General features: G+C 46.1%; 1 protein-coding gene across 1 annotated transcript in view; it reads right to left on the bottom strand.

Moving 5' to 3' along the window:
• Nucleotides 1–18,527, bottom strand: part of MAPK4 (mitogen-activated protein kinase 4) — a 149,378-nt gene extending 130,851 nt beyond the window's left edge. The window contains exon 1 of the mRNA XM_047698325.1: nucleotides 18,362–18,527. The gene's annotated coding sequence lies outside the window, so the exon portion shown is untranslated. The remainder of the gene's footprint in view (nucleotides 1–18,361) is intronic.
• Between the last annotated feature and the right edge of the window lie 785 nt (nucleotides 18,528–19,312).

The following is a 19,312-nucleotide window of genomic DNA, read 5'->3' on the forward strand; positions in this document are numbered from 1 at the left end:
GACATTTATTTTAACTTACTTTTCCCTAAGAAACAGTCTGAGTAGGGGGAACAAAGAATGCCTGGGTCCACATACAAGCATACACAGGAGATGTTCAAAGAGCCAGTGAAGGTGCCTACTGGAAATGGCTCTGAAAAGATGGAAATGCTGAGCAGAGGCCGAGGGTGATGCCAGGACAAGATGACATCGAGGTCACGCCCGTGTCCTCGTCACTTCCCAAGGGTACTCCTGTGACAGCCTCCTGGGTCTCCTGCAGATGCACGCTCCCACCAGGCCATTTCCCAACTCATCGGCAAATCTGATCATGTTACTCTCCTGCGTGAAACCCCCCAAGGAACCGCCTCTCTTTCAGATCAGCCCGGACTCCTCCACGTGGAGGACTAGCACCGGGATCTGGTCTCTGCCTGCTTATGCAGACTAAGCTCGCTCCCCATCAATCACCCTAAGCCACATTTGCGCCCCACAGCAGCCTCACTCCTGTTCTCTTCCACCTTTGCCCGTACTGCTCCTGGAACACTGCCCCCTGCTCCTCACCTGGCAAACCCCTTCTCATCCTTCGAGCCCTCCCTGCCAGGCTCCATCTGCTCCTGGGAGCCACCTCTGCACCACACTGCCTCCTCCCCAGTGCGATCTGTGGAAGCCCCAGGCTGGGAGGCCACTTAAACTCTTCATCCTGTGACCATTAGGTAGATCTAGATCTGCAGCCACCCAACAATGTCCTTTCCCTAAACACCACAAGTGCCATCTGTGTGCTTCCCTCATAAGGCAGTCCCCAGACCAGCAATCAGCACCACCCCAGAAGGTGTTAGACGTGCCAGTTCTGGGGCCCCACCCCAGTCCTACTGAATCAGAGAATCTGGGTGTCGCCCCAGGAATCCATAGTTTAACACTTCTCTAAGGGACACCGATGCACACTCGAGTGCAAAAACCAGTGCCCTAGGAGACTTCCAAGAGCACAGAAGAGCAGTTCAGATTCAGCTCCGTAAGCAGCTCCGGTGAACTCTCTGCCTGGTAAGTTCCCCTTCTCCAGGAAGGTGGAGCCTCCCCACGGCTGCAAGCAGCTACACTGGCTGGGGCCAGATGCGGAAATACTTCCCCTCCCTGTACCCCTTGGACTAAACAAGAATCACCTAGGGAACCAAGGAAACCAGGCAACTCGTGTGCTCTGTGCTTCAGGGAGCTCTCAGGAACCCTGAGCAGTGGGCGGGCTCTCGCAGCGCCTTGCCAATCGGACAGAGTTCCCCTCGGGCTACATCCAGGGCTGGAGCACCTTGCTCTTCCAGAAGCCAGTTTCTGGTTGTTTTTCTCCAAAGAACAGTGTGAGACAGAAACATCAGGAGTATGACAGGCAGATCAGCCACTCCTATGACAGGCAGAGAAAATGCAGCAGAGCAACCAGGAAGACCCTGGCTGTCAAGTCGGTTCTGGCTGCAAACTCCACTGGTGAGCTGAATTACTAGGTTTTGCTGCCCACTCCACCCCAAATCACTGCATAACACGTCCAAGCCTACAGAAATGTCCAAAGAACCAGAAATGGACTTCTCAGCACTGGCTTCTCTTATATACCCTTCATCTAGCTTTCATTTCATACTTTATTTTTATTGAACACCTGCTACGCAGGAGGTTAGCCAGGTCTCAGTCACCCACGGATCGCAACCTCGGCGGCCCATGAGAAGCGCACGAGGAGCTCTGAAAAAATTCTGATGTCTAGTCCCGACCCCAGACCCATTCAACCAGATCTGGGGAGTCAGACTCAGGCATCAGGATTTTTAAAATTCCCCAGGAGATTCCAATGTGCGGCCAATTTGGGGAACCATGGTTTTAAATCTTGATGTCTGGATCCCACTCCAAACCACATAAATCAGTTTTCAGGGCTGGAGCCTTGGCATGTCTGCATCACACGCACGCACACACACACACACACACACACACACACACACACACAGAATTTTCAGAGACACCCATTATTGTGACATCCTTTACAACACTGCCTACAGGAGCTAGTGCCTCCGAGGATCGCATGAATCTGATAGCGGGTGCCACCAAAGGTACACAGTTCATAAAAATGGCATTCTCACTACTGAATCCAACCCTCAGGGCTCCCACAGTCCCTACTCAGGCTTCCCTACTCAGCGGGGAGACTGCTTCTCCCATTCCCCCTGCCCCTCCCCCTGCTTGTGCTCACAGGCACACTCTCTCTGTGTCAAATAAGGAAGAAAATAATAAAATCTTTTTTTAAAAATTCCTTTCACAACTTTGATGCTGTGTGCCTTGATTTGCCCAGCAAGTGAGGGAGATTTTTACTCTATGGTGAATGAAATATGGTTGGGATATGTTTCATCTAAAGGATTCCTATTATAAATTCTTTTCTGGAAATGCTGATGTTTACAGAGCAAGTGTGCTTTAAAAGAGGTAAGCCTGCAAAACCACTCATTAAAACTTGGAAAAATAAGCTCAACACCTCCTCTTCTTTTTCAGATTACCTCTGCACAGTTGCAGTTTTTAGTGTGCCTTTTTTTTTTTTCTTGCCACCACTGGCCATTCATCTATATGCCTGATGCCCAAGAGAATTATTCTCTGTAATTCCTGTTGCATCAGGAGGAGGGCTGGGCTGGAAGTTAAGATAAGTGGGCTCTGGGTCCCATGTCACCTCCAGTTCCCTCTGTGATCCAGAACAAGTTACTTGACCCTCAGGTTCTTCATTTACAAAACAAGAGAGTAAGTCCTCGCAAGGATGGTTTTCTTCTAGTTCAAACATCATGTGGTTCTCATTTGCTTGTGGACAATGACATTAGCCTGGTGGAAATGGCTAAGCTTATTACTTTGTTTTCCTAAAAATGGGTAATTATTTGGGAGAAAATACCTTGAGTAACCAATTCCATAAAACAAAGATTAAGTAACTAATAAACACACCATAATGTCCTCGATGCCACAAGCCTGCGGAAAGCAGAGAAATGGCCTATGTTGATAATATTAACAAGGAAAACAATTATACATCTAACCATGCTTTCAGAGAAGGAAACAGATGTTATGGCATAAAAACAGAGAGGAGGCAGCTTGGAGCATTTAGGAAAGAATGTCCAGAAGCAATAGAACAGCTCTTCCTATTCAAGTTTCTAGTTTAAAAAAAAAAAAGTTTCTAGTAAAGTTAGGGTTAAAGGAACAATGAAAGTGGCTTCTAGTTCTAAACTTCTCAAGTACTGACAACGTGACCTAAGACCAGCCACCCATCTTCCCCAAGCTCAAGGCTTCCCATATGTCAAGTAGGTATCACACAATATGGACACAATATCCTGGACAGGCCACTGGGAGGCTCAGAGAAGACACCGGTGCTACACAAAGCCAGGGAAGATCTACTTGAGCCTGTGTTCCTAACAATTTTTTTTTTTTTTTTAAGATTTTTTTTTTTTTTTTTTTTTTTTTTTTGACAGACAGATCACAACTAGGCAGAGAGGCAGACAGAGAGAGACAGGAGGAGGCAGGCTCCCTGCTGAGCAGAGAGCCCGATGCGGGACTCGATCCCAGGACCCTGAGATCATGACCTGAGCTGAAGGCAGAGGCTTTAACCACTGAGCCACCCAGGCGCCCTGTTCCTAACAATTTTGATCTGGTGATCTGTAAAAACCAGAATTTCCAACTGAGAAAGGCATCTGGAGATAAAATTCAGAGCTGATGGGATCTCCTACAGTGGCTTCTTTCCTTTCTCTCACCTTCTTAATTCTCCTTATTTCTTACATAAAAATATGTGCTTATTTTTTAAGCAGTATAAGAAGGTATAAAATAAAAAATCCTTTCCCTTACCCCCTCAATCCCGATTGCTTCTTACTTTACCACTACTAACAATGGCTTCTGTGTCCTTCCAGAAAAAAGCTTGCATGTAGCACATAATCATCACTGTACATGTACACGGTCCTGTATCTGCCCCGTCTATCTAGAGCTAGACACCTTCTTTTCCAGGTATCTATTACTGGAGAGGAAAGATCTCATTTCAAATAATCTCAGTTTAAGGCAATATAGTTTCAGATTACTGAAATCAGACATTGCTTTTAGGGGTGATAAATTATAATGCTATTATTATTTCTTACCAATAGGAAAGGGGGAAACAGAGCAAGTTATTTAATATGTTATGGGAGCCAATTCCTGGATTCAGGGGTGCAGGGCAAAACACTGCATTGTTTGTTGGTTAAATAAGAGAAAAGTCAGCCATTAAAGGACTGATAAACCTTTGGTTCTTCGGATCTGTTTCTGAATAAACTGAATAGAGAAGTCAAGGGATTTTTTTTCTTTTTACCTCCCTTGTTCCATAAATGCATTTTAGGTTCACTTTCAAAGACGGCTCACAAAAAAAAAAAAAAAAAAAAAAAGAGGGGGGGCAGGGGGAGGGGTTCAGGATTAACAAATTCACTGAGTAACTTTTAAAGAATGAAGGCAAACACAAAAATTTAAAAACAAGACTTTGAGCTTTTAACTGATGTAGTTTAATAAACCAAAAGCATTTTCACATTGGACATGTACTCCCTGTCATCCTTCATCCAACAAAATTAATAAGGACCTAAGTCTTTTTATCTGTCTTTACTCTCCATTCAGCTCAAGGATATGGTACAGTATAGAAAAAAATGGAACACTTATTTAGGCCATGACATGCCCAAGACCATTTACCAGACATACTCTCACTCATACTGTTAAATAATGGTCTTTCTCCTTACTCTGTACATCCTAAATTTCTCTCTGTCATTTTGATGGCACACATTTCACTGGCTTTATTACACAGCAGATGGGTGGGTTGTTTGAGTCCTCTTCGGTGTCCTACACAATGGGCATTAAAACTCTGTAATAACTGGTCAAGACATTTTTCCTTTCTCTCTTCCAAACTGGAAAGCTCAAAGCAGTCCAGTATAGTTCCTCTATTGTTACCTATGTCTTACCTCCTCTTCTAAAGAGGTTTACTGCAATTATCTTCCTGATTCTCCTCTTACAAATAAAATCATTTCAGATTTCTGAATCTCTTTGTCCCTTTTTTTCCTGCTGAAAATGCTGTAACACTTTATTGTTCTGAATCGTCTAAAAAGTTCTGAATGTTTGGTAAAAAGTGCCATTGCCACCACACAGAGAAGGCAATGTCCTGGTCTCTATGGCAAGTACAGAGCTTCGCTTGGCTAACTTTGTCTGAACTCCCCATGGCTCTCACATATGTTACTGAAATCATAGCATATTATCTCTTATTAGCAGACAAAATGGTCTCAAAATAGCTGGGAAAAAACTCAAATTCCAATTAATGGAAAATTTGACCATAGGAATATAGACCTAGACTTGATGGATCTCAAAATAACTATACCTCTTTAGAAAAAACTTTAAGAGCCTACGTTACCGATAAATAAAAGAAATGTGGACTTGTCCCTAAAGTGAATCACGCTGAAGGAATTAATTTACTTCATTTCAGCCTGAAGAGATTTCAGACATCATGGTTCATAAATTCTTATGGCTGGTGGGTCTTTCTAGTAATTTTGCCTCTAAAAATAATCATGGAAGGGTTCATTTTCTGGGAGCATAGAAAGCTTTCTTCTTCAAAAATAATTAAGTCGGGCGCCTGGGTGGCTCAGTGGGTTAAGCCGCTGCCTTCAGCTCAGGTCATGATCTCAGGGTACTGGGATCGAGTCCCGCATCGGGCTCTCTGCTCGGCAGGGAGCCTGCTTCCCTCCCTCTTTCTGCCTGCCTCTCTGTCTACTTGTGATCTCTGTCAAATAAATAAATAAAATCTTTAAAAAAAAAAATAAAAAAAATAATTAAGTCATTTATCCTTTCTTCCAAAGGCCCCAGTCACAATCTAGAACTACCTGGGAGTGGAGTGATAGCTTTGTTCCTTTAAGGACAGTTATTAAAGCCCAATTGGAGGATTTCTTTTCTAGCTAAGAGTGGACTAAGATATATAGATATAGATATAGATATAGATACACACACACACGTGTGTGTGTGTGTGTGTGTGTGTGTAAAATCTTTCCTGTGTGTGAAATGCTGTAAGAGTAAAATAAAAATAAGCTGGATAAATCATCATGGAATATAAAAAAAAAATCTCCATGATCTCCAAAAAGTTGGTGGAGATACCCTCCCAGAAAACAAGCCCCTTCCAGAGAGGCAGACCCCTACTGGCCAGACCTTCCTTGCTTTACCCAAATGCTACACGCCTGAACAGTGAGAGCAGACCGTGCTTTCCTAGGCTGATAGCAATTTTCTGAGAGGACAGCTCTGAGGTTCCCAGGGAGAAAGGGACCCCAAAATAAAAATTAGAGCCTCCCTCAAAAAAAGGCAATGGATGCTCTGCTAAGGTAGTGGAGGAGGGTGGTGGAGAGGGGCCTCCCACCGTTCTGTGCCTCTATGCCCAACCTTTTCGAACTCAGAAAATGTAATTTTTTCACTGTAAAATTCTCTGGCTTCAGGAAGGTTGAGGAAAAACATCTATGAGAATTGGAGCAAAGTAGGGGGAAAATATATTTGGCTGGTGATCCTGAGAACACATGGATAAGCATGTGACTTCTGAAAGCCAGGAAGGATTACGTAAGCTTCTTTGGAAGCATAAGATTCAACAAGAGTCCCCTGGAAAGGCCACCCTGACTCCTGAGCCGGGACACAAATAGTTCAGTCTCTACAAGGACTAGACTTGGCCATGGGTGAAATATTCTGCTTTCCATCTAGAAATGCTGGGGACCAGGTCGAATGGAAGAAATGTTACCTAGCTAAAATACAGTCTACTCGTTTTCCTTCTTAACAGTTGCCAGAATAGAAAGCATCTTCTTCCCTTATCATGTCCCTTGGTCCTAAATTCGCATCTTTATGCAGACCGCTGTGGACAAGAAGGCAGAAACCAGATGGAGACAGATGACTGATGGGGTTCCAGATGCCACTCCTGCAACTGCTTTCTCTGCCAGCTCACCTGCCTTATTAGGAAAAGCCTAAGGGACTAGTCTCTTCTGTGTAGGGAAACAGATCTACATTTAGCTGGAGGCAGGTTGCAGGAATGTATTCATCCCAACCTCAGCTCTCCAGCTGGGACCAGGATGACATATTGGGAGTGGTGGAGAAAGTTCTCTGGGCATGGGCAGGCAAAGGGCAGCAGGTGCTTTGTGCTCCTCTCCTCTCAGTCTCTAAACTAGATCAGACTCACTTCTGCCTCCTCTGGCTGCAGTGAACTGGGTAATTTGAACCAAACTTCCCAATGAACACAACAAAGAAACCTACAGGAAATTTTTTTTTTTAATTTTTCCTAAAGCTAACAAGATGGGGAGGGACTTCAGACTTAAGATCTGGGAGAAGGAGGTCCAGAGATGGGGGCCTGGGTATGAGGGGCTACTTTCACGGGGTCAGATGGACGTGAATCCAAAAGAGGAAGTTAGAAGCTGAGCAGCACTTCCGGCGGCCTCATAGTCAGGGGGCCAGGGCATCCCTAGGCGACAAGCCTGGTAAACCATTTCACACTTATGGTTAGGACCCCAGGAGTGAGAGAAAACAAACAATAAACCGGTCTGACTTCAGACATACGGGTGACCTAAAAAAATCTTAAGTCCTCAAACTGATCCAGGATTCCTGGTACCCCAAAAATCCTGAAGAAGCTATTTAAAATCCTCTCTAAAACTCCTGTCATTTTTAACCAGGATCACTCAGAGCCTCAAATTATTGCATTTCATCAATCTTAAATATCACTAATTATATGACTGCACTACTATTTTAAGTACCAGTGAAAAAGAAAAAGAAAAAATGTTAGGTAGCTACTATTTTAGGTACCAACTATAAATATAAGACTCCATCAAGTGTAAACCACATCTGAACTTCAGAGATTAAAGTGGGGGGGGAGTACATCTTAAAATTGATGAGATGATATTTATGCAAATTTTTTTCAAAACAATATCTAGCACACATTCAAAGATAATCAGGCACACAGGGAGATATAACACAAATATGAACCAGCATGATAATCAGAACAAACAACAGAAAGAACAAATGCATAAGTATTCCAGATGGAAAAATTATGACACAGAGAATGTGCAACAACCATACTTAACTATGGTCATGGAGGTACAAGTTGGGCTTAAACATTTCAAAACAAGGAAATAGGAATTACATAAAAGTAACATTAAAGAAACTTGAAAAAGAACTAGAAATTTTAGAATTGAAATTCAGTTACTAAAATTAAGAGTGCAACAGATGGCTTTATCTGCAGATTAGACACAGCTGAAGAGACACCATGTGATTTAGAAGACAGGTTAGAAGAACTATCAGAATGTCGCCAGGAGATATAAAAAGGATGGAAAATATGGGAAAGAGGGTAAGAGACAAAGAAGTTATAGTAAGGAAATTTAAGATAGTAAAATGACCTTACAAAACAAAGTTCTCCCAGAAATAGGCAAGAGAATTCCGAGGAAGTTGCTAATAACCCTAAGCTCAGCTCCTTCAAAGAGCAGCTACACCACTGAGGCAGGTCACCTTACTGAAGACCCAGAGATAGTATAATCCTGGTTAAAAGTTGCAATGTTGTGATTTATGAGAAATATGTATTTGGCCATTCAGATGACCAAAACCTATTCAGGTCCACAGTTCCTGGCTCACAGCACCCAAACCTAGGAAATCTCCTGAGCAAGAAGAGCAATGGGGACAACTTCTGTCATGATATTTGGTCTTTAACCTCAGATCCTGAAATCCCTTCAGAGCCAAAAGAGTGAAATAAGTAGCTTGTTATTCATAAAAAGTCCCACCCCTTACCACAACTGGATTTATGTTAATCAGGTGACTCTTGGAAAGTACCTAAGGAAAGGGCCTGGTTGCCAGGGGAACTAACCATGAATAAAGCGATGTAACTTTCAGCCCTACTCCCCTGGCTTCTGAGGAGGGGAGAGGAACCAGAAGTTTAATCAGTCACTAATGGCCAATGATTGAATCAATCATGCCTCTGTGATGCAACCTCCATAAAAAACCAAAAGGAAGGGGTTCAGAGAGCTCCTGTTTGGGGAACCTGAATGCTTCCGCATACCACCGTGCCTGGCCCCAAACTCCATGTGGACAGAAACTCCTTTGTTTGGGACCTCACCCTATGTATCTCTTCATCATGCTGTTGATTCATACTCTTGGATATCCTTAGTAATAAACCAGTAATCTAATGAGTCAATTGTCTCCTGAATTCTGAACCACCTTAACAAATTCACTGAATCCACGGAGTAGGAGGTGGGAACCCCTGATTTACAGCCAGTCCATCAGGAGCAGGGATGACAAGCTTGCAACTGACTTCTGAGGTAGAGGGTAGTCTTGTGAGCTGAAGCCCATACCTGTGGGATCTCGCCTTCTCCAGGTAGATAAAGAGTAGAAATTGAGTTGAATTGCAGGACAATCAGCTGGTGTCCAAGATTTGCCTCAATGTGTGGGGAGAACAGCCCCCTGCATTAGCACTGGTGATCAGAACTCTTTTGAAAGAACAGGTGACTATGGTTATTTTACCTTTCTGTGCTTCACTCTCCTCATACATGAATGGATATGGTAAAACAGTTCCCACTTCACAAGCTGTGAAGGATTGAGAATTAACACCTGTGATGTACTAAGTACTAAGCACTAAATAAGTGCTCACTATATGCCGGTCTATACCAAGAGGATGGAGCAACTGTCCACCCAACTTTGTTTCAGGAACCAAAGATGCAGCTCCACCACTATGAACAAAGGAGTTTAGCCTTGGGACACCTAGGTGGCTCAGTTGGTTAAGGGCTGCCTTCGCCTGAGGTCATGATCCCAAGCGTCCTGGGATCGAGTCCCACAATGGGCTCCTTGCTCAGCAGGGAGCCTGCTTGTCTCTCTGCCTCTGCCTGCCACCCTGTCTGCCTGTGCTCTCTCTCCCTCTCTCTCTCTGACTAATAAATAAATTTAAAAAAAAAAACTTTAAAAAAAAAAAAAAAAGGAGTTTAGCCTAAAACACAGCACCTATGTTACAACATACAGCACAGTATGTTGGAACTGTGGAACATTACGGTTGGACAGAATTCTTCATAGAACATCCAGATCAGAAGTTTATTGTCATTCCTTTTTTTCTTTTTTAAAAGATTTTATTTATTTATTTGAGAGATAGAGAATGAGAGAGAGAGAGAGAGAGCATGAGAAGTGGGAGGGTCAGAGAGAGAAGCAGACTCCCTGTCCAGCAGGGAGCCCTATGCGGACTCGATGGCGGGACGCCAGGATCATGACCTGAGCCGAAGGCAGTCACCTAACCAACTGAGCCACCCAGGCATTCCTGTCTTTCCTTTTTAAAAAATGGATTTTATACATGCAGATCAATTTTTTAAACCACTAACCCCAAACAGAAAAATAGATAACAAAAGATACAAATAGGTAAAAATCCTATTGAGAAATGTTTAGCCATATTGGTAACCAAAATGCAAATGAATAGTGGCATATTTTCCACTTACCAAATTACAATTTTTAGAAATAAAATACCCTATGGGCACCTGGGAGGCACGGTCAGTTAAGTGTCTGACTCTTGGTTTCATCTAGGTCATGGTCTCAGGATCGAGCCATAGGTGGGGTACGACACTGAGCACGGAGTCCACTTGGGACTCTCTCTGCCCCTCCCCTGTGCTTGCACTCTCTCGCTCTCTTGTTCTCTCTCTCAAATAAATAAATTAATCTTTAAAAATAAAATAAAATACCCTATGCTATCAATGATGTGGTAAAATCATTTCCATTTTTGGAACACAATTGGTTAGCATGGTACATTTCCACTCCTGGCTGAGTAATTTCACTACCTGGAAATGTATACCAAGAAAAGAATCCAAATTATAGTAAAAGTATGAACACAAAGTTGTTCATTGCAATAATACAGCAGTGAGAAACTGGGAGAAAACAACGTTCACTAACAACAAAATACTGCAATTAACAGGCTTCCAGAGTGTTGATTTGTGTAGTCATTAAAAGTCATGTTTACAGGGACTCCTGGGTGGCTCAGTGGGTTAAAACCTCTGCCTTCGGCTCAGGTCATGATCCCAGGGTTCTGGGATCCAGCCCCACATCAGGCTCTCTGCTCAGCAGGGAGCTTGCCTGTCTCTCCCCCCCACCCACGTCCCGTCCCGTGTGCCCCACCCCCTCACCCCCGAACCTGCCTCTCTGCCTACTTGTGATTTCTGTCAAATAAACAAATAAAAAAATCTTTGGGGAAAAAAAAAAAGTCATGTTTACAAAGAGTCTGTAAAAATACAGAAATTGGTATAATATTAACTGAAAAAACATATGAATTACAATTATATGTACAGTATGATCTCAAGTGTGTTTAAAAACTGAGCTGAGGAAAAAAAAAACACTAAAACACAGCAAAATATGATTGGGTCAAAGGATCATGGTAGGACTTAAAAACTTTGTTTGCTACTTCCCATAATGCACATGTAGTACTTTTCTAAGCAGGGAAATAAAGGTTTTTGTTCTAATTATTTACTGTAAAGATAATATCAAAGAACATTAAAAGAAGTTCTTTTTATTTAAAAAAATTTTGAGATCTAATTGACATAAAACATTATATTAATTTCAGGTATACAATGTAATGATTCAATATCTGTATATACTGTGAAACTGTATATATTGTGAAATATAATAAATCTAGTTAATATCCACCACCACACATAGTTACAATATTTTTTTCTTGTGATGAGAACTTTGAAGATCTACTCCCTTAATAACTTTCAAATGTACAATCCAGTGTTATTAACCATACTCACCACTCCAGGTGCAGAAAGTTCTGTAAAATAATCTCATTCCACTAATCCAACTCTTTCCATTTTTTCCTGGTTCTTTGCAATACTACTCATATGCACACACACCTCTGGCACAGGTGTAATCAGTGTGAATTAAAGGTTAGTGCTAGGGGCACCTGGGTGGGTTAAAGCCTCTGCCTTCGGCTCAGGTCATGATCTCAGGGTCCTGGGATCCAGCCCCGCATTTGGCTCTCTGCTCAGCAGGGAGCCTGCTTCCTCCTCTCTCTCTCTGCCTGCCTCTCTGCCTACTTGTGATCTGTCTGTCAAATAAATAAATAAAATCTTTAAAAAAAAAAAAAAAGGTTAGTGCTACCAAGATTAGAGGACCTGGTAATCTAATCAATAATCTATAATCTAATCAATAATCTAATCAATTAGGGGCGCCTGGGTGGCTCAGTGGGTTAAGGCCTCTGCCTTCAGCTCCGGTCATGATCCCAGTGTCCTGGGATCCAGCCCGGTTCTCTGCTCAGCAGGGAGCCTGCTTCCTCCTCTCTCCGCCTGCCTCTCTGCCTACTTGTGGTCTCTGTCTGTCAAATAAATTAAAAAATAATAATAAATAAATAAAATCTTTAAAAAAATTTAAAAAAAAAGATTATAAAAAAAAAGGGGGGGGGCACCTGGGTGGCTCAGTGGGTTAAGCCTCTGTCTTAGGCTCAGGTCATGATCTCAGGGTCCTGGGATCGAGCCCCACATCAGGCTCTCTGCTCAGCAGGGAGCCTGCTTCCTCCTCTCTCTCTCTGCCTGCCTCTCTGCCTACTTGTGATCTCTGTCTGTCAAATAAATAAATAAAATCTTTAAAAAAAAATTTAAAAAAAGATTATAAAAAATAATAATAATAATAACAATCTGGGGCACCTGGGTGGCTCAGTGGGTTAAAGCCTCTGCCTTCGGCTCAGGTCATGATCCCAGAGTCCTGGGATCGAGCCCCACATCGGGCTCTCTGCTCAGCAGGGAGCCTGCTTTCTCCTCTCTCTCCCTCTGCCTGCCTCTCTGCCTACTTGTAATCTCTGTCTGTCAAATAAATAAATAATCTTTAAAAAAAATAATAATAATAACAATCTAATCAATTAGATGATTAGAAACTCTTCTCCCTGGACCTCCCTCCACTAATGTGTTCTAGCAACCAGGAAGTCAGAACAATATTCCAGTGACAACAAATGCCAAAGGGGATGGGACAAACTTCTGACCCCTTGCCCAGCATTAGCACTAACCTCTGTGTAACCCTGGCAAGCCACTTAACTTCTCAGCCTCAGTTTCCCCATTTATAAAATTGGCCAAAGATTGCTGCTCACTGGTCCCCCAAATCCCTTGCAGGTTATAATCTCTGTGCTTGCATGCAGATTTGACCCAAAATCTCCAAACAGATCTTGACTCTTAAAAAACTTTATATGAAAATCAAATCCATTTAAACACAAATGGAAAACTGTTTTTTCTAAAACCCTCCTACAATAAATCTTCTTGTAGAGAGTCTTTTTATTTTTGTTAAATCTAGACATTGACTTATTGACAGTTCATTTTTACATCCAGTCAGGCACATTTAAATACTAAACCTATAATCATAGCATTTTCTCTTCCTCACTGAAGGTAGGCTGATTTAGATTAAGGAAAAAGACTGGGTGAATGAAAAGTCTGAAATAGAGATTTTTTTCTAGTTTGTTTTATTATCTTAAGTTTTCAAATACTTCAACTATTTGCCTACCCATGCCCCCTAAAGGCATTTCCTATCTAGCCTGTTGCAATACAAGAAGTCTCATTCCAGTCTTGGGTATAGAAGCATGAATATAATAGAAGTATGAATCAATGAAATCTTACTGTAAAATTTCCCCATACCATTATAATATGCTGAAAAAGAGTTTCATTCACTTTCTGAATCAATAACTTGGGCACTGGGCCAACCTCGCTTACAATGTGCGCTACGGTACTTCTATCCACTAGAGGAACTCACATAGCCTCCTGCTAAACTTGAACTAACCTTGCCCCACAAACATACTGTGGGTGCTGACCTGGAGTTGCTGAAGCTATGAGAGTTTCTTTCCGAGAACAGACAGTAACAGAAGTACAGGCCAACCTGCATCTAACAATTTTAGTTTGATCCACGCTAAGTCAAGTCTTCGAGAAGCTTCTCTTAGCTCTTTCTGGTCATGGGTAGAACAAAGTCTCTACTTTCCTGTTCTTCCAGCCACAGCTGTCCTGTCACTCCTCTCCTCTTTCCCAGAGGCAGCCTTACTCGAAGCTAATGAAACTGAAATCCCTCTTGCAGAATCCTTCCAATGCTCTAGCAACAGTTTTACCTGGCCATTCCGTCTTTTGCTTAAGGAGGACCCCTAAATTACATAAGCATCCTGTCCCACCAGAACTAGACCCTCTCCCTCCCCACTTCCCTCCCCACTGCTGCGCACCAGTCACTGCCCAAGCAGCAGCCAGGATGACCCTGTGGGCGATGGTGGCTGCCAGTGGTGGCTCTGTGGCCCGCAGGTCTGGTATGTTAATCAGCCACATGCTGGGGGGAAGAATTTGAGGGTTTTTTTTTAAATTTTTATTTTATTTTATTTTTTTGCCTCAAAAGATTGACTTAACACCATGAGCAGATTAGAGTATGTGAGATGACAAAGGATGTTCTGCTGATTTCTGAAATTATTCATATGCGAAGTGCCACAAAGTTAATTTCACATTTACTAAGTCGCCATTACTGAAAAGAACCAGGTTATGTTAAATAAGGCCTCTCCCAGAAAAGTAAGAAGGTATAGAGAATGGTACATATTCACCAATACCCCCTTAAAACAGTGGGTCTCAAGCAGGGGTGACTTTATTCCCCAGCGGACATCTGGCAACAACTGGAGACGTTTCGGATTGTCATGACTTGGGGCGGGGGGGGGGGACGGGGACACTACTGGCACGGACTGGGTAGAGGCCAGGGATAGTGACAAACACCCTACAACACACAGGACCGCCCCCATGACAAAGTATTACTCAGCCCACATCAGTGGCGCTCAGGTTGAGAATCCCGCCTTTTAATAATGAGCATGTGTAGACGGGTAGAGAAGCAAGGATTCTGTTTGGAAAACGATTAACCTTTAAACACCAGAGCAAGTGCAAGTCAGGCAGACAGGTAGCTCAGGCAGAGCTGCTATGACTTCAGTCACCACACTCAGGTAAAAAGCTCTAGACTCTCAGGACTGCGAGGACCCGCCAGGCCAAGAGTGGCTGCAGAGGAGGTGGTGGTGTGATTCCAGGAGCACCAGGACCCGATTCCCTCCAGCACCCACTTGTCTGGGCTTGAAATCCTCTCATGGTGAACAAAACCCTTCATTCCATAATGAGGTTTAAAGTGCAAAGACCCCCAGAAAAATGAACAGTGACCTAAATTCATATTCAGGAGAAGGTGACTGATGACAGATTGTTTTACCCCTGTAGTTCCCCTGTAGTTTTCATACAGTGAAAGGCTCTGAGCAGCTCAAAGGGGTGCACGCGGAGGAAGAGAGGACAGGGAGGGAAAGGGTAAAGAAATGGGCAATACAGCCTTTGGAGAGAAATGTCACCTATAGACCATGCCTGAGCCTGCAGGGAGGTGGGGACACAGACAGAAAAAAAAAGTCACATTCTTAGCCTTGAAGAAGATTACAATCAAGTTCAGCTCAGGTGAAAAAACTCCAGGAATGCTTGAAAGAATGGCAGGGATGCAGCGCAGTCCCTGTAGCAAACAGCAGACAAAGGTCCTCACCAGCGCTGGGAGCACAGTGAACCCCAAACTGTGCCCAGCTCCCGACTCCTGAACCCTAGCGAAGTCATGGACACAGTAAAACGCTCAGGCAGCAATTCTGTGAGTGAATGAAACTATTCTAGAGGAAGAGCTATCAAATTCCGGGTTGGTCTTCCTTCACACCTTTGCTTACACCATTTTTCTCAATTTGGGAGGAAGCCTTGGTTGGAAGTCTTCTCTGCCCATGGGAGTCCTAGTCCACATCGCAAGGCCAGTTCATGTTATCTCTGTGCATTCCTGATTTCACCCTCTGTGGGTTTTTCCTCTGCTCTGAAGTATAGGGCCTCCATGCCATGCACCGAAGTTTACAACCTATTTCCTATGTATCTTTTATAAAGGGCCTAATTCCAGAAAGGATTTGAGGGGGCTTTCAAATTCATTACAAAAAATAAGACAATGTCCTTTAGAAAGAATTTAAGAGGGAAGCTGGAGATAATCTGAGAAGAAAAAGATCACTGTACCAAAAAGTTGGGATGAAGCAGTTACCAGGAATTACTGGAGGCCAAGATAAAAAGATGAACATACTAGACATATAGAAAGACACAATTTCATGAGTGCAAGATTTTCTTTGCCAAATTCTAGGAGGAATATACTCCTGGCTTTTTGCAAGTTTGCTATGCAAACAGTCAATTTACATGTTGATCTCAAGAACTCTGTTAGGTCCTTTAGGACAGAATACATCTTAGGGTCTACTTCCCTGATAGCAGCCTATATTAAAAAACGTAAGTGCTCAAATATTTGCTAATAGACTAATGACCCGCAGGTTGCTTGCAAGTTTGGATATTCCAGTGTGTCTCTGGATCCCAAAAGGATCAGAGTAATAGGAGTCATCAAATCTCTCAGCAGGAAGGACCACCTGATTCTTCCGCTGAGTCCCCAGCCCCCCAAATGATGAGATTTTAAAGATAGGCTCACTCCACCTGCTGTGACCAGTTTGAAACTAGGGGCTGGAAGGTCCATGCAGACCCCATCTTCGCTATCTTCGTGCCTCCCCCCCCCACCCTGTTCATGGTTTAGCTGATTGTCCTGTCTTTCTGTCCACACCACAGATTCTTATCCCTTTGAGTGTCAAGGCTTTGCCCTATTAACCTTTAATTCAACACAGTAACTAGCATGGTGCTTTGCCCCAAAGAACTGCCTTTTTTCTTTCTTTCTTTTTTTTTTTTTTTTTTTTTTTTTTTTTGGTCTTTTTCAGTGTAAGTAAAGTGAATTGGAAAGGGGTCCCTGAGTCCGTCTTTTCATTATTCTGCCCGGCTCCCCTCTGACCCCTCCACCTGGAGGGCAGAACACCAGCTCCTCCTACACCACATGATAAGCAGTCCAGAAAGGTTAAAATGCAATTTACTACAGGAACAGAAGACTCAATGGTCCAAGGACACATTCTCTCTCCCTTATTTCCACATGTCCCCCAAAAGTAGGCTGGGAAATCCTTCAGGAACACACACACACGCGATAACAAAAAATCTTTGTACACAGAAGGTGCTCAATAAATATCTATTAAAATAAGGTCACAGCACAACTAGCCTGAATACAGTAAACACTCAATAAATACCTGCTAAACTGAAAAGTTTGTAACACATCTACTTTGTACGCAGTAGATGCTCAATAAATCTTTTAAATTAAGATGATCGTAGGACTTCTGCCTTGCCCATGGTAGGCCCCCCGTAAATGGCTATTAAATCGAATAGTAGTAGACGCTCGCTCAGAGAACCCGGGCAGAGGTGACATCAGTCAAATCCCAGGCAGAGATCCATGAATGGAAATGCGCGTCTCAAGGTAGCGCTTTCGAGAGAGCCAGAGAGGCGCGTGACAGTGCGCGGCCGCGGCGCTCCGCGCGCTTTTTCCAGAGCCGCGGACCCACCGCCGGCTGTCGGGCATTGACGAGCGATCGAGACCCAGTCCCCACCAAGGCGCGCGAAACGGCCGCCGCCTCCAAATACCACTTCGGGGCTGCACCTGGAGCTCCCGCGACGGCCCCCTCCCGGGGGTATCCGCCCACTCTGGCTTCTCCTCGGATTCCGGAGAGTTGCGGGCAGAACAAAAGCAAACGCCAGCGAGGCTTCCGTTCGCGTCTCCGATGGAGAGCAGCCCGGGAACAGGCTCGGGAACAGGCTGGGGAAGCCGGCCCGGGACCGGGCTGCGTGGTCAAACGCGATCCGCGGCCGGCAGCCGCCTTCCCTCCGCAGCCGATTCAGGCTCGGGATTGCAGAGCCGGGGAGAGCAGCGGGGCTCCCTCCCTCCCCGCCCTCTCGGGCGCCCCGAGCCCCCGCCCTGGGGCCGCGGGAGGGCAGACTGGGCGCTACGGTCGGGGGGTGGGGGGGCGCTATATTAACCCTGAATGAAGCGCGAAGGAGGCTGGAGGGAAAGATGCTAGGGAACTAGGGCAGACCCCACAACCCAGATCCGAATTAACTCGCAGTGCGAACCGCCCCTCGGCGCCCCCAGACGCACCGAACTGCCCGCGGGGGTGGGGCCCCCTCCACGGCGTCGAGTCCCTAAAGCCTCCTGCCCCACACACCCCCCGGGGATGCCCAGCGGCAACCTTCCCGTCAGGACCACAGACCAGCGACAACCTCGGCGCGCGGCTGGCCGAGGAAGGGGTGTTAGGGGGCGGCCGCGTCCGTCTCGCGGGAGACACCCCCGCGCGGAAACTCGCTAGTTTGGTATTTGCCTGGTTTTCCGTTCGGATTTTTTTTTTAAGGTGAGGTGGGGGCACTGTGAGAACGGGGAAGTAGCATTTCTTCCTTTCGCCCGGCTGCTCCGGAGCCCGCTGAACTCCGAGAGGGGTAGGCGGCAGGAGAAGAAAGAAAGCGGAGGGGGAGCCACTTACCCAAAGCAGAGCCCGAGAGCGCGGCGGCCCGGGCGCGAGCGGCGCCTTTGTCTGCGGTCGCGGCGCCGGCGCGCTCGGCCAGGCCGGTCCCAGCCCCGGCGCGTTGCGAGCTCCCGCGGGCGCCCGGACAGCCCGACCCGCCGCTCCGGCTCCGGCTCCCGCTCCCGCTCCGGCTCCGGCTCTGCTCTGGCCCCTGCCCGCACCGCCCAGCGCTCCGCGCCGCCGCCGCGACTCCGCCCCGAGCCGGGCCCCGCCCCCGGGCCGCCGGGCCCCCACCTGCTGCGGCGGCGGGCGCGGGGGAGCGGGGTCTGGACCGCCTGGGGCGGCCGCTTCCCTCGCGCGCCGGGCTCCCGCCTCCCCGGGCTCCCGCCTCCCCAGCCTCCCGGCCTGGCGCGCGCGGGGCACAGGGCCCCTCTCCCACGCAGCCCCCCGCGGAGACAGCCTCACCTGAGGGGCCCGGTGCCCGCGTTTTCTGAGTCGAGCCGCCGTCCCGGGGTAGTCTGGCCTTCCCGCCCGGGTGCACGTCCTCAGGAGTCCTCCATCACCTTAGAAGCCCGTCCTCACTTTTGCCCGGGGAAGGGCACCCGTCGGGCTCTACCCGGGCGGGATGGGGCGGCGGGAAGCGGGGTCCTCCTGAGCCCCAGGCGAAACCGGGCCTCCCAGCCTGGTCAGCCCCGCGCCTCTGCAGCGGCCAGGGGCGGGGGCGCGAGGGGAGACCGAGCCGGCGGCGACCGGGTGGCCGGTTTGGAGCCGTACTGTCGCTCGCCGTCGCAGGGCCAAGGGAGACCCGGATGGGCGGGAGAAGGAACCGGGCGGAGAGTCGAGGGGGTGCGGGGTGCACGTGCACGGGCCCAGAGCCTGCCCTGTATTCAGAGCGGGTCGCCTGGGCTGTGGACCTATGCTCACTTGCAGGGCCGGGATAAAGGTAACAGAAGGCAGACGAGCTTTGGA

This window comes from Lutra lutra, chromosome 12, assembly GCF_902655055.1.
Source record: "Lutra lutra chromosome 12, mLutLut1.2, whole genome shotgun sequence".
Classification (NCBI taxonomy): Eukaryota; Metazoa; Chordata; class Mammalia; order Carnivora; family Mustelidae; genus Lutra; species Lutra lutra.